Below are 17,500 nucleotides of genomic sequence, written 5' to 3' on the forward strand. Positions count from 1 at the left end.
GACATGCTATACTATGACCGTTTTTTTTCTTTTTTCAACAGGCTATACTATTACCGTTTTTCACTTTTTCCGACATGCTATACTATGACTGTTTTTCACTTTTTTCGACAGGCTATACTATGACTGTTTTCCACATGCTATACTATGACTGTTTTTTGACTTCTTTCGACAGGCTATACTATGACTGCTTTCGACAGGCTATACTATGACTGTTTTTTGACTTTTTTCGACATGATATACTATGACCGTTTTTCACTTATTTCAACAGGCTACACTATGACTGTTTTCAACAGGCTATACTATGACTGTTTTTCACTTTTTTCGACATGATATACTATGACAGTTTTTCACTTACTGTATTTCAAAAGGCTATACCATGACTGCTTTCGACATGCTATACTATGACTGTTTTTTGACTTTTTTCGACATGCTATATACTATGACCGTTTTTCACTTTTTTTGACAGCCTTTACTATGACCGTTTTTCACTTATTTCAACAGGCTATACTATGACTGTTTTTTCCTTTTTTTGACATACTATACTATGACTGTTTGCTGCATGCTATACTATGATTTTTTATAGACATACTATGTCAGTTGTTTACAAAAAGGGTCTGTGGATAAGTGGAGAGCAGGGCTACTTTTCAAGCAGAGGGTCATTGGTTCAATCTCCTGCTCTGCTAGTCTCATGTCACTATGTCCTAAAGCAAGACTGTATTTCCCTTTTTTCGACAGGCTATACTATGACTGTTTTTTGACTTTTTTCGACATGTTATACTATGACTGTTTTTTGAGTTTTTTCGACATGCTATACTATGACTGTTTTTCACTTTTTTTGACAGGCTAAACTATGACCGTTTTCGACATTCTATACTATGACTGTTTTTTGACTTTTTTCGACATGCTATACTATGACCGTTTTTCACTTTTTTCGACATGCTATATTATGACTGTTTTCGACAGGCTATACTATGACTGTTTTCGACATGTTATACTATGATTGTTTTTTGACTTTTTTCGACATGCTATACTATGACCGTTTTTCACTTTTTTCGACAGGCTATACTATGACCGTTTTTCACTTTTTTCGACAGGCTATACTATGACTGTTTTCGACATGCTATACTATGACTATTTTTTGACTTTTTTCGACATACTATACTATGACTTTTTTCGACATGCTATACTATGACCGTTTTTCACTTTTTTCGACAGGCTTTACTATGACTGTTTTTCACTTTTTTCGACAGGCTATACTATGACTGTTTTTGACAGGCTATACTATGACTGTTTTCGACATGCTATGCTATGACTGTTTTTTGACTTTTTTCGACATGCTATACTTTGATCGTTTTTCACTTTTTTCGACAGGCTATACTATGACTGCCTTCAACAGGCATTACTATGACAGTTTTCGACATGCTATACTATGACTGTTTTTTTACTTTTTTCGACATGCTATACTATGACCGTTTTTTTCTTTTTTCGACAGGCTATACTATTACCGTATTTCACTTTTTCCGATATGCTATACTATGACCGTTTTCCAATTTTTTTCGACATGCTATACTATGACCGTTTTTTTCTTTTTCCGACATGCTATACTATGACTGTTTTTTTCTTTTTTCGACAGGCTATACTATGACTGTTTTCCACATGCTATACTATGACTGTTTTTTGACTTCTTTCGACAGGCTATACTATGACCATTTTTCACTTTTTTTGATAGGCTATACTTTGACCGTTTTTCACTTTTTTTCGACAAGCTATACTATGACTGCTTTCGACAGGCTATACTATGACTGTTTTCGACATGATATACTATGACTGTTTTTTTACTTTTTTCGACATGCTTTACTATGACCGTTTTTCATTTTTTTCGACAGGATATACTATGACTGTTTTCCACATGCTATACTATGACTGTTTTCGACATGCTATACTATGACTGTTTTTTTTACTTATTTCAACAGGCTATACTATGACTGCTTTCGACAGGCTATACTATGACTGTTTTCGACATGATATACTGTGACTGTTTTTGGACTTTTTTTGACATGCTATACTATGACCGTTTTTGACATTCTATACTATGACCGTTTTTTGACTTTTTTTGACATGCTATACTATGACCGTTTTTCACTTTTTTTGACAGGCTATACTATGGCTGCTTTCGACAGGCTACACTATGACTGTTTTTTGACTTTTTTCGACAGGCTATATTATGACTGTTTTCGACAGGCTATACTATGACTGTTTTCGACATGTTATACTATGACTGTTTTTTGACTGTTTTCGACATGCTATACTATGACCGTTTTTCACTTTTTTTGACAGGCTATAGGATGACTGTTTTCGACAGGCTATGCTATGACTGTTTTCGACATGCTATACTATGACTGTTTTTTGACTTTTTTCGACATGCTATACTATGACCGTTTTTCACTTTTTTCGACAGGCTGTACGATGACTGTTTTCGACAGGCTATGCTATGACTGTTTTCTACATGCTATACTATGATTTTTTATAGACCTACTATGCCAGAGTTTTACAAAAAGTGTCCGTGGCTAAGTGGAGCGCAGGGCTGCCTTTCAAGCAGAAGGTGATTGGTTCAATCCCCGTCTCCTGCTCTACTAGTCTCATGTCAATGTGTCCTAAAGCAAGACCCTTAACCCCAGAATACTATTATTATGACTTTTTTTAGACATACTATGACTGTTTTTGTCACTTTTTGACACACTATAATATGACTGTTTTTTATCACTTTTCGACATGCTACACTATAACCGTTTATCGCTTATTTCAACAGGCTATACTGTGACTGTGTTCTACATGCTATACTATGATTTTTTATAGACATACTATGCCAGTAGTTTATAACTAGAGTCTGTGGTTAAGTGGAGAGCAGGGCTACCTTTCAAGCAGAGGGTTGTTGGTTCAATCCCCTGCTCCTGCTCTGCCGGTCTCATGTCAATATGTCCTAAAGCAAGACCGTTTTTCACTTATTTCAACAGGCTATACTATGACTGTTTTCCACATGCTATACTGTGACTGTTTTTTGACTTTTTTCGACAAGCTATACTATGACCGTTTTTCACTTTTTTTGACAGGCTATACTTTGACTGTTTTTCACTTTTTTTGACAGGCTATACTATGACTGCTTTCGACAGGCTATACTATGACTGTTTTCGACATGCTATACTATGACTGTTTTCGACATGCTATACTATGACTGTTTTCGACATGCTATACTATGACTGTTTTTTTGCTTTTTTCGACATGCTTTACTATGACCGTTTTTCACTTTGTTTGACAGGCTATACTATGGCTGCTTTCGACAGGCTATACTATGACTGTTTTCGACATTCTATACTATGACTGTTTATTGACTTTTTTCGACATGCTATACTATGACTGTTTTTCACTTTTTTTGACAGGCTATACTATGACTGCTTTCGACATGCTATACTATGACTGTTTTTTGACTGTTTTCGACATGCTATACTATGACCGTTTTTCACTTTTTTCGACAGGCTATACTATGACTGTTTTCGACAGGCTATACAATGACTTTTTTCGACATACTATACTATGACTGTTTTCTACATGCTATACTATGATTTTTTATAGACCTACTATGCCAGTATTTTACAAAAAGTGTCCGTTGCTAAGTGGAGCGCAGGGCTGCCTTTCAAGCAGAAGGTTGTTGGTTCAATCCCTGTCTCCTGCTCTACTAGTCTCATGTCAATGTGTCCTACAGCAGGACGCTTAACCCCAGAATACTATTATTATGACTTTTTTTAGACATACTATGACTGTTTTTGTCACTTTTTGACACACTATACTATGACTGTTTTTTATCACTTTTCGACATGCTACACTATAACCGTTTTTTGCTTTTTTCGACATGCTATACTATGACTGTTTTCGACATGCTATACTATGACTGTTTTTTGACTTTTTCGACATGCTATACTATGACCGTTTTTCACTTATTTCAACAGGCTATACTATGACTGTTTTCCACATGCTATACTGTGACTGTTTTTTGACTTTTTTCGACATGCTATACTATAACTGTTTTCGACAGGCTATACTATGACTGTTTTCGACATGCTATACTATGACTGTTTTTTTTACTTATTTCAACAGGCTATACTATGACTGCTTTCGACAGGCTATACTATGACTGTTTTCGACATGATATACTATGACTGTTTATTAACTTTTTTCGACATGCTATACTATGACTGTTTTTCACTTTCTTTGACAGGCTATACTATGACTGCTTTCGACAGGCTATGCTATGACTGTTTTCGACATGCTATACTATGACTGTTTTTTGACTTTTTCGACATGCTATACTATGACTGTTTTTTACTTTTTTTGACAGGCTATACTATGACTGCTTTCGACAGGCTATACTATGACTGTTTTTTTTCATTTTTTTGACATGCTATACTATGACTGTTTTTCACTTTTTTTGACAGGCTATACTATGACTGCTTTCGACATGCTATATACTATGACTGTTTTTTCATTTTTTCGACATGCTATACTATGACTGTTTTTCACTTTTTTTGACAGGCTGTATTATGACTGCTTTCGACAGGCTATGCTATGACTGTTTTCGACATGCTATACTATGACTGTTTTTGGACTTTTTCGACATGCTATACTGTGACTGTTTTTCACTTTTTTTGAAAGGCTATACTATGACTGTTTTTTGACTTTTTCGACATGCTATACTGTGACTGTTTTTCACTTTTTTTGAAAGGCTATACTATGGCCGCTTTCGACAGGCTATACTATGACTGTTTTTTGACTTTTTCGACATGCTATACTGTGACTGTTTTTCACTTTTTTTGAAAGGCTATACTATGACTGTTTTTTGACTTTTTCGACATGCTATACTGTGACTGTTTTTCACTTTTTTTGAAAGGCTATACTATGGCCGCTTTCGACAGGCTATACTATGACTGTTTTCGACATGCTATACTACGACTGTTTTTTGACTTTTTTTGACATGCTATACTATGACTGTTTTTTGACTTTTTTCGACATGCTATACTATGACTGTTTTCGACAGGCTATACTATGACTGTTTTCGACATGCTATACTATGACTGTTTTTTTTACTTATTTCAACAGGCTATACTATGACTGCTTTCGACAGGCTATACTATGACTGTTTTCGACATGATATACTATGACTATTTTTTTACTTTTTTCGACATGCTATACTATGACTGTTTTTCACTTTTTTTGACAGGCTATACTATGGCTGCTTTCGACAGGCTATACTATGACTGTTTTCGACATTCTATACTATGACTGTTTATTGACTTTTTTTGACATGCTATACTATGACTGTTTTTCACTTTTTTTGACAGGCTATACTATGACTGCTTTCGACAGGCTATGCTATGACTGTTTTCGAAATGCTATACTATGACTGTTTTTTGACTTTTTTCGACATGCTATACTATGACTGTTTTTTACTTTTTTTGACATGCTATACTATGACTGTTTTTCACTTTTTTTGACAGGCTATACTATGACTGCTTTCGACATGCTATATACTATGACTGTTTTTTTCATTTTTTCGACATGCTATACTATGACTGTTTTTTCATTTTTTCGACATGCTATACTATGACTGTTTTTCACTTTTTTTGACAGGCTGTATTATGACTGCTTTCGACAGGCTATGCTATGACTGTTTTTTGACTTTTTCGACAGGCTATACTATGACTGTTTTCGACATGCTATACTATGACTGTTTTTTGACTTTTTCGACATGCTATACTGTGACTGTTTTTCACTTTTTTTGAAAGGCTACTATGACTGTTTTTTGACTTTTTCGACATGCTATACTGTGACTGTTTTTCACTTTTTTTGACAGGCTATACTATGGCTGCTTTCGACAGGCTATACTATGACTGTTTTTTGACTTTTTTCGACATGCTATACTATGACCGTTTTTCACTTTTTTTGACGGGCTATACTATGACCTTTTTTCACTTTTTTTGACAGGCTATACTATGACTGTTTTCGACAGGCTATACTATAACTGTTTTCGACAGGCTATACTATGACTGTTTTCGACATGCTATACTATGACTGTTTATTGACTTTTTTTGACATGCTATACTATGACTGTTTTTCACTTTTTTTGACAGGCTATACTATGACTGCTTTCGACAGGCTATGCTATGACTGTTTTCGAAATGCTATACTATGACTGTTTTTTGACTTTTTTCGACATGCTATACTATGACTGTTTTTTACTTTTTTTGACATGCTATACTATGACTGTTTTTCACTTTTTTTGAAAGGCTATACTATGGCTGCTTTCGACAGGCTATACTATGACTGTTTTTTGACTTTTTTCGACATGCTATACTGTGACTGTTTTTCACTTTTTTTGACAGGCTATACTATGGCTGCTTTCGACAGGCTATACTATGACTGTTTTTTGACTTTTTTCGACATGCTATACTATGACCGTTTTTCACTTTTTTTGACAGGCTATACTATGACCGTTTTTCACTTTTTTTGACAGGCTATACTATGACTGTTTTCGACATGCTATACTATGACTGTTTTTTGACTATTTTCGACAAGCTATACTATGACTGTTTTTCACTTTTTTTGACAGGCTATACTATGACTGTTTTCTACATGCTATACTATGATTTTTTATAGACCTACTATGTCAGTGGTTCACAGCTAGTGTCTGTGGCTAAGTGGAGAGCAGGGCTACCTTTCAAGCAGAGGGTTGTTGGTTCAATCCCCAGCTCCTGCTCTATTAGTCTTATGTCAATATGTCCTAAAGCAAGACACTTAACCCCAGAATGCTATTATTATGACTTTTTTTAGACATACTATACTATGACTGTTTTTGTCACTTTTTGACACACTATACTATGACCGTTTTTCACTTTTTTTGACAGGCTATACTATGGCTGCTTAGGACAGGCTATACTATGACTGTTTTTGACATTCTATACTATGACTGTTTTTCGACTTTTGTCGACATGCAACACTATGACTGTTTTTTCCTTTTTTCGACATACTACACTGTGACTGTTTTCTACATGCTATACTATGATTTTTTATAGACCTACTATGCCTGTTGTTCACAACTAGTGTTTGTGGCTAAGTGGAGAGCAGGGCTGCCTTTCAAGCAGAGGGTCGTTGGTTCAATCACAATCTCCTGCACTATTAGTCTTATGTCAATATGTCCTAAAGCAAGACCGTTTTTAACTTTTTTCGACATGCTATACTATGACTGCTTTCGACAGGCTATACTATGACTGTTTTTTTCATTTTTTTGACAGGCTGTACTATGACTGCTTTCGACAGGCTATGCTATGACTGTTTTCGACATGCTATACTATGACTGTTTTTTGACTTTTTTCGACATGCTATACTGTGACTGTTTTTCACTTTTTTTGACAGGCTATACTATGGCTGCTTTCGACAGGCTATACTATGACTGTTTTTTGACTTTTTTCGACATGCTATACTATGACCGTTTTTCACTTTTTTTGACAGGCTATACTATGACTGTTTTCGACAGGCTATACTATGACTGTTTTCGACAGGCTATACTATGACTGTTTTCGACATGCTATACTACGACTGTTTTTTGACTTTTTTCGACATGCTATACTATGACTGTTTTTCACTTTTTTTGACAGGCTGTATTATGACTGCTTTCGACAGGCTATGCTATGACTGTTTTCGACATGCTATACTATGACTGTTTTTTGACTTTTTCGACATGCTATACTGTGACTGTTTTTCACTTTTTTTGAAAGGCTATACTATGACTGTTTTTTGACTTTTTCGACATGCTATACTGTGACTGTTTTTCACTTTTTTTGAAAGGCTATACTATGGCTGCTTTCGACATGCTATACTATGACTGTTTTTTGACTTTTTTCGACATGCTATACTATGACCGTTTTTCACTTTTTTTGACAGGCTATACTATGACTGTTTTCGACATGCTATACTACGACTGTTTTTTGACTTTTTTTGACATGCTATACTATGACTGTTTTTTGACTTTTTTTAGACATACTATACTATGACTGTTTTTGTCACTTTTTGACACACTATACTATGACCGTTTTTCACTTTTTTTGACAGGCTATACTATGGCTGCTTACGACAGGCTATACTATGACTGTTTTTGACATTCTATACTATGACTGTTTTTTGACTTTTGTCGACATGCTACACTATGACTGTTTTTTCCTTTTTTCGACATACTACACTGTGACTGTTTTCTACATGCTATACTATGATTTTTTATAGACCTACTATGCCTGTTGTTCACAACTAGTGTTTGTGGCTAAGTGGAGAGCAGGGCTGCCTTTCAAGCAGAGGGTCATTGGTTCAATCACCATCTCCTGCACTATTAGTCTTATGTCAATATGTCCTAAAGCAAGACCGTTTTTAACTTTTTTCGACATGCTATACTATGACTGCTTTCGACAGGCTATACTATGACTGTTTTTTTCATTTTTTTGACAGGCTGTACTATGACTGCTTTCGACAGGCTATGCTATGACTGTTTTCGACATGCTATACTATGACTGTTTTTTGACTTTTTTCGACATGCTATGTTATGACTGTTTTTCACTTTTTTTGATAGGCTACACTGTGACTGTTTTCTACATGCTATACTATGATTTTTTATAGACCTACTATGTCAGTGGTTCACAACTAGTGTCTGTGGCTAAGTGGAGAGCAGGGCTGCCTTTCAAGCAAAGGGTTGTTGGTTCAATCCCCTGCTCTATTAATCTTATGTCCTAAAGCAAGACCGTTTTTCACTTTTTTCAACATGCTATACTATGACTGCTTTCGACAGGCTATGCTATGACTGTTTTCGACAAGCTATACTATGACTGTTTTTCCTTTTTTCGACATACTATACTATAACTGTTTTCTACATGCTATACTATGATTTTTTATAAACATACTATGCTAGTTGTTCACAACTTCTGTCCGTGGCTAAGTGGAGAGCAGGGCCGCCTTTCAAGAAGAAGGTCATTGGTTCAATCCCCGCCTCCTACTCTACTAGTCTCATGTCAATGTGTCCTAAAGCAAGACACTTTACCCCAGAATACTATTATTATGACTTTTTTTAGACATACTATATTATGACAGTTTTTGTCACTTTTTGACACACTATACTATGACCGTTTTTCACTTTTTTTCGACATGCTATACTATGACTGCTTTCAACAGGCTATACTATGACTGTTTCGACAGGCTATACTATGACTGTTTCGACAGGCTATACTATGACTGTTTTTCATTTTTTTTGACAGGCTATACTATGGCTGCTTTCGACAGGCTATACTATGACTGTTTTTCTTTTTTTTTGACAGGCTATACTATGGCTGCTTTCGACAGGCTATACTATGACCGTTTTTCACTTTTTTCGACAGGCTATACTATGACTGCTTTCGAGAGGCTATACTATGACTGTTTTCGACATGCTATATTATGACTGTTTTTTGACTTTTTTCGACATGCTATACTATGACCGTTTTTCACTTTTTTCGACAGTGAAAATAGTCATAGTATAGACTGTTTTCGACAGGCTATACTATGACTGTTTTTGACATGCTATGCTATGACTGTTTTTTTACTTTTTTCGACAAGCTTTACTATGACCGTTTTTCATTTTTTTCGACAGGCTATACTATGCCTGTTTTCGACAGGCTATACTATGACTGTTTTTTGACTTTTTTCGACATGCTATCCTATGACCGTATTTCACTTTTCTTGACAGGCTATACTATGACTGCTTTCGACAGGCTATACTATGACTGTTTTCGACATGCTATATTATGACTGTTTTTTGACTTTTTTCGACAGGCTTTACTTTGACTGTTTTTCACTTTTTTCGACAGGCTTTACTATTACCGTTTTTCACTTTTTTCGACAGGCTATACTATGACCGTTTTTCACTTTTTTCGACAGGCTATACTATGACTGCTTTCAACAGGCTATACTATGACTGTTTTCGATATGCTATACTATGACTGTTTTTTTACTTTTTTCGACATGCTATACTATTACCGTTTTTCACTTTTTCCGACATGCTATACTATGACTGTTTTTCACTTTTTTCGACAGGCTATACTATGACCATTTTTCACTTTTTTCGACAGGCTATACTATGCCTGTTTTCGACAGGCTATACTATGACTGTTTTTTGACTTTTTTCGACATGCTATTAATGACCGTATTTCACTTTTCTTGACAGGCTATACTATGACCGTTTTTCACTTTTTTCGACAGGCTATACTATGACTGTTTTTTGACTTTTTTCGACAGGCTTTACTTTGGCTGTTTTTCACTTTTTTTGACAGGCTTTACTATGACCGTTTTTCACTTTTTTTGACAGGCTATACTATGACCGTTTTTCACTTTTTTCGACAGGCTATACTATGACTGCTTTCAACAGGCTATACTATGACTGTTTTCGACATGCTATACTATAACCGTTTTTTTCTTTTTTCGACATGCTATACTATGACTGTTTTTCACTTTTTTTCGACAGGCTATACTATGACTGTTTTCCACATGCTATACTATGACCGTTTTTCACTTTTTTCGACATGCTATCCTATGACCGTATTTCACTTTTCTTGACAGGCTATACTATGACTGTTTTTTGACTTCTTTCGACAGGCTATACTATGACCATTTTTCACTTTTTTTGATAGGCTATACTTTGACCGTTTTTCACTTTTTTTCGACAGGCTATACTATGACTGCTTTCGACAGGCTATACTATGACTGTTTTCGACATGCTATACTATGACTGTTTTTTGACTTTTTTCGACATGCTATACTATGACCGTTTTTCACGTTACTTGACAGGCTATACTATGACCGTTTTTCACTTTTTTCAACAGGCTATACTATGACTTTTTTCGACATGCTATATTATGACTGTTTTTTGACTTTTTTCGACATGCTATACTATAACCGTTTTTCACTTTTTTCAACAGGCTATACTATTACTGTTTTCCACATGCTATACTATGACTGTTTTTTGACTCTTCTCGACAGGCTTTACTATGACTGTTTTTCACTTTTTTCGACAGGCTGTACTATGACTGTTTTCCACATGCTATACTATGACTGTTTTTTGACTTTTTTTGACATGCTATACTATGACCGTTTTTCCACTTTTTTCGACAGGCTATACTATGACTGCTTTCGACAGGCTATACTATGACTGTTTTCGACATGATATGCTATGACCGTTTTTCATTTTTTTCGACAGGCTATACTATGACTGCTTTCAACAGGCTATACTATGACTGTTTTCGACATGATATACTATGACTGTTTTTTTTACTGTTTTCGACAGGCTATACTATGACTGTTTTCGACATGATATACTATGACTGTTTTTTTACTTTTTTCGACATGCTTTACTATGACCGTTTTTCATTTTTTTCGACAGGCTATACTATGACTGTTTTTCACTTTTCTTGACAGGCTATGCTATGACCGTTTTTCACTTTTTTCGACAGGCTATACTATGACTGCTTTCGACAGGCTATACTATGACTTTTTTCACTTTTTTCGACAGGCTTTACTATGACCGTTTTTCACTTTTTTTGACATGCTATACTATGACTGTTTTTTTACTTTTTTTGACATGCTATACTATGACCGTTTTTCCACTTTTTTCGACAAGCTATACTATGACTGCTTTCGACAGGCTATACTATGACTGTTTTCGACATGATATGCTTTGACCGTTTTTCATTTTTTTCGACAGGCTATACTATGACTGTTTTCGACAGGCTATACTATGACTGTTTTTTGACTTTTTTCGACATGCTATACTATGACCGTTTTTCACTTTTTTTGACAGGCTATACTATGACTGCTTTCGACAGGCTATACTATGACTGTTTTTTTACTTTTTTCGACATGCTATACTTTGACCGTTTTTTGACTTTTTTCGACAGGCTATACTATGACTGCTTTCAACAGGCTATACTATGACTGTTTTCGACATGATATACTATGACTGTTTTTTTTACTGTTTTCGACAGGCTATACTATGATTGTTTTCGACATGCTATACTATGACCGTTTTTCACTTTTTTCGACAGGCTATACTTTGACTGCTTTCGACAGGCTATACTATGACTTTTTTCACTTTTTTCGACAGGCTTTACTATGACCGTTTTTCACTTTTTTTGACAGGCTATATTATGACTGTTTTCCACATGCTATACTATGACTGTTTTTTGACTTTTTTTGACATGCTATACTATGACCGTTTTTCCACTTTTTTCGACAGGCTATACTATGACTGTTTTCGACATGATATGCTATGACCGTTTTTCATTTTTTTCGACAGGCTATACTATGACCGTTTTTCACTTTTTTTGACAGGCTATACTATGACTGCTTTCGACAGGCTATACTATGATTGTTTTTTTACTTTTTTCGACATGCTATACTATGACCGTTTTTTTACTTTTTTCGACATGCTATACTATGACCGTTTTTCACTTTTTTCGACAGGCTATACTGTGACTGTTTTTGACAGTCTATACTATGACTGTTTTCGACATGCTATGCTATGACTGTTTTTTGACTTTTTTCGACATGCTATACTTTGATCGTTTTTCACTTTTTTCGACAGGCTATACTATGACTGTTTTCGACATGATATACTATGACTGTTTTTTTTACTGTTTTCGACAGGCTATACTATGACTGTTTTCGACATGCTATACTATGACCGTTTTTCCACTTTTTTCGACAGGCTATACTATGACTGCTTTCGACAGGCTATACTATGACTGTTTTCGACATGCTATACTATGACCGTTTTCCACTTTTTTCGACAGGCTATACTATGACTGCTTTCGACAGGCTATACTATGACTGTTTTCGACATGATATACTATGACTGTTTTTTTACTTTTTTCGACATGCTTTACTATGACCGTTTTTCATTTTTTTCGACAGGCTATACTATGACTGCTTTCGACAGGCTATACTATGACTGTTTTTGACATGCTATATTATGACTGTTTTTTCACTTTTTTCGACATGCTTTACTATGACCGTTTTTCATTTTTTTCGACAGGCTATACTATGACTGTTTTTTCACTTTTTTCGACATGCTATACTATGACCGTTTTTCTCTTTTTTTGACAGGGTATACTATGACTGCTTTCGACAGGCTATACTATGACTTTTTTCGACATACTATACTATGACTTTTTTTGACTTTTTTCGACAGGCTTTACTATGACCGTTTTTTACTTTTGTTGACAGGCTATACTATGACTGTTTTTGACAGTCTATCCTATGACTGCTTTCAACAGGCTATACTATGACTGTTTTCGACATGCTATACTATGACTGTTTTTTTACTTTTTTCGACATGCTATACTATGACCGTTTTTTTCTTTTTTCGACAGGCTATACTATGACCGTTTTTCACTTTTTTCAACAGGCTATACTATGACTGCTTTCGACAGGCTATACTATGACTGTTTTCAACATGCTATACTATTACCGTTTTTCACTTTTTTCGACATGCTATACTATGACTGTTTTTCACTTTTTTCGACAGGCTATACTATGACTGCTTTCGACATGCTATACTATGACTGTTTTTCACTTTTTTCAACATGCTATACTATGACTGTTTTTTCACTTTTTTCGACATGCTATACTATGACCGTTTTTCTCTTTTTTTGACAGGCTATACTATGACTGCTTTCGACAGGCTATACTATGACTGTTTTCGACATGCTATACTATGACCGTTTTCCACTTTTTTCGACAGGCTATACTATGACTGCTTTCGACATGCTACACTATGACTGTTTTTCACTTTTTTCGACATGCTCTATCATGACTGTTTTTTCACTTTTTTCGACAGGCTATACTATGACTGTTTTCAACATGCTATACTATTACTGTTTTTCACTTTTTTCGACATGCTATACTATGACCGTTTTTCACTTTTTTCAACAGGCTATACTATGACTGCTTTCGACATGCTATACTATGACCGTTTTTCACTTTTTTCGATATGCTATACTATGACTTTTTTCAACATGCTATGCTATGACTTTTTAACTTTTATGACTGTTTTCGACATGCTATACTATGACTTTTTGGCTGGCGTCTCCCTTAGAGATAGGGTGAGAAGTTCAGTCATCCGTGAGGGACTCGGAGTAGAGGCGCTGCTCCTTTGCGTGGAAAGGAGCCAATTGAGGTGGTTCGGGCATCTGGTAAGGATGCCACCTGGGCGCCTCCCTAGGGAGGTGTTCCAGGTACTACCAGCTGGGAGGAGACCCAGAGGGAGGCCCAGGACCAGGTGGAGGGACTATATCTCCAAACTGGCCTGGGAGCGCCTCGGGATCCCCCAGTCAGAGCTGGCTGATGTGGCCCGGGAAAGGGAAGTTTGGGGTGCCCTGCTGGAGCTGTTGAAAATCAATTTACAAAGAACATAAATCAGCAAAATTCTTATGAAATAAGTAATATCCTAAATTACAAAATTAACAAAAATGTATATGATTTAGGTAATATCCTCTAATTATAAAAAAACAAGCAAAATCAATTATTACAATGTCATGATGTAAGCAAAATCTTTAATTATAAAAAATTAGCGAAACGCTCATGACTTAAGCAAAATTCTTTATTAAATTTTTTTTAAATTCCTTACTTACAAAATTAAATCATTTTCTGAAGAACAAAATTAGTCAGAAGTCAGAACATATGGAGAGACCAACACATTGTTGAGAGTAAGAAAGACAGGCTGTAATAATGTGATATCATATTTCAGCCTTCTTGTTTAAAGGAACATGCATATAAAATGGAGCTGATGGTGGTTGTGTGGTAGAAATCATCTGGATGTGAGATGAGCTCTTTGGAGGACTCTGCTCCCTGAGCTCCTTCTTCTTCAGCTGCAGGAACACCCAGGTGATAATGATCCAGCTCAGTGTTCTTCTGTCTGCACGGTATCTGCCCCTGCTGGCCTGGAGAGACATGACAGCACAGTCCTGTCTTTAGTTCACTGAACACAGAGTGAGAGCTTCATTTCAGTCGCTGGTCTAAACAACAGACGTGTCAGTAGAGTAAAGGGCAACGGTCACCAACAGCAGAGTCAGCGGCGGGACGACCGCTTTGATGATCAGAGGTGTTGGACCTGAACAAACACATGGACAGTCATCACATCACAGGACATCATGAGTCCAACCCAGAAATCTACAATCACTGACATGTATTACTCTTCATGTTTACTTCACGTTCACTGTTTGAACCACAGACGTTATAGAAGAAGTGGACGTAGTCGTCAAGACGTCACTCATTGGTTTGTGGACTGTGGCCGTCGCCATCTTGGTTTTTACAACCAGTGAACAGGAAGTGACCATATTAGTACTGAGGAGTGACGTAGAGACGCTGTATACATCTCTGTCAATCACTGTGTAGCCCCGCCCTAAAGCATCCCCTGCTTTATGGTCTGTTTGACTCTAAATGGAGCATAATGTACTAAATGAACATCATGCTGTATTGAAGAAGACTGTAAACTAGAGATTGAGACCATAAACTCATGTTTACAATGTTTACTGAGGGAATAAATCAAGAGAGAAGTAGAGTCATTTTAGACTAGACTTCTATACAACAAGAGGAGTCGCCCCCTGGTGGACACTAGAGAGAATCTGGTTAGTCTTGGTTTCATGTTACAGTGATGTCATCACCTATGTCCTGTTTTCATCACCAGAGCTCCCGGTCAGAGCTGGACCATGCTACGCTGTGATTGGCCAGTCAGCATTAGAGGGGCGGGACTTAGTGAAGAGTCAATAGAAAGCGTAATCGCTATCGTTAACGACTGTCTCAGCGTTTGGTTCCCAGGATAACCCTGGTTCTCTGAGTGCGGTATCGGAGCGCTCCGCCCTTCTTGCTTCTGATTGGTGGAGGAACTACGCTTGAAAATGGCGAGTTGGGGGCTAAGGGGTGTTATGACTGATGTGGCGGCAGTGGAGCTTTGTGATAGGCCACGTCAGAAGGTGCTTCAGTTCTCAGAGGACCAGAGTTATCCTGGTAACCAAACCTGCTCTGTCCTACAGTAGATTGTTAGCTGTTGCCATTTATAGACTGTGTTTAGGTTTGGTTACTATATGACATGTGTAACACAATGACAGGAGTCACAGTGTCATTCCAGAAACAACAACATGCATGGACTCTGTGGTCAGCTGATCATCTTCAGTCAGTTTGGACTAATCATCTTCAAGCCTTCATGTAAACAGTCAGCTTACCTAAGACAGTGAGGGAGAGCAGACGGCTCTCAGAGGAGAAGGTACGATTAAAAACATAGTGGTGATAAACACAGCTGTAGCTTCCTTGGTAAGTTGTGTGCTGAGTTGGAGGAGGTGAAGGTGAGCTGGAAGGAGCCTCCTGGGTACTATGGCTGGATGGAGCAGCAGATGGTGAAGGTGGAGCGCCTGAGCCCCCTGCTGCTGGGCCTCAGAGACCCCGTACATTGAGGAGGACACAGTGATGATTGGCTGAAGCAGCAGGTCTGTAAACACAGAGAGATGATGAAAGTTCATGTTTACCCGCCATTGAACAAGATGGAGCCTGAATAAGGACGTGATGTCACAGGTCTGACAGACAGGCAGACACACAGACAGACAGAGAGACAGACAGACAGAGAGAGAGAGAGACAGACAGAGAGACAGAGATAGACAGACAGAGAGAGAGACAGACAGACACACAGACAGACACACACACAGACAGAGAGAGAGAGAGAGAGAGACAGACAGACAGACAGACAGACACACACACAGACAGACACACAGACAGACACACACACACACACACACACACAGGTAGAGAAAGAGACAGACAGACACACAGACAGAGAGAGAGACAGAGAGACAGACAGACACACAGACAGACAACATTATATTATTACAGGTTTCTAGATGACATCTGGGGTGTGTGGCCTCACTTGAAAAAGAGGATTTTGACATCTTTCTAAACACTCTGAACAATCACAGTGACTCAATTAAGCTCAAATCCACCAGCAATTTGACCTGTGTGGACTTTCTGGACACCACCACTTTTAAGGGCGACGGGTTCCATGAAACTCACACACTGGATGCAAAAGTGTCCTTTAAAAGAGACAGACACTCACGCTCTGCTCTATAAGACACGTTTCCATCCGAAGCACACTCATGCAGGCTTAATTAAGCCACAGTTGTTGAAGTTTCATAGAATCTGTAGTAAAGGGGAAGATTTTAATTCTGCAGTTGGAGTGCTTTTCCTAGCTTTGGCCAGCAGAGGGAACTCTAGGACCTTTCTTAGAAAAGGTCACAGGACATGTCGGCAAACTAAACCTACAGCGGGGACCTCTAACCTTCCCTTTGTAACCACATATTCCCCATCTGCTGTTCAGCTTGTCAGAGTGATTAGG

The sequence above is a fragment of the Cebidichthys violaceus genome, unplaced genomic scaffold (genome assembly GCF_023349555.1).
Source record: "Cebidichthys violaceus isolate CVI_PGR_0920_01 unplaced genomic scaffold, fCebVio1.0.p SCAF_112, whole genome shotgun sequence".
Classification (NCBI taxonomy): Eukaryota; Metazoa; Chordata; class Actinopteri; order Perciformes; family Stichaeidae; genus Cebidichthys; species Cebidichthys violaceus.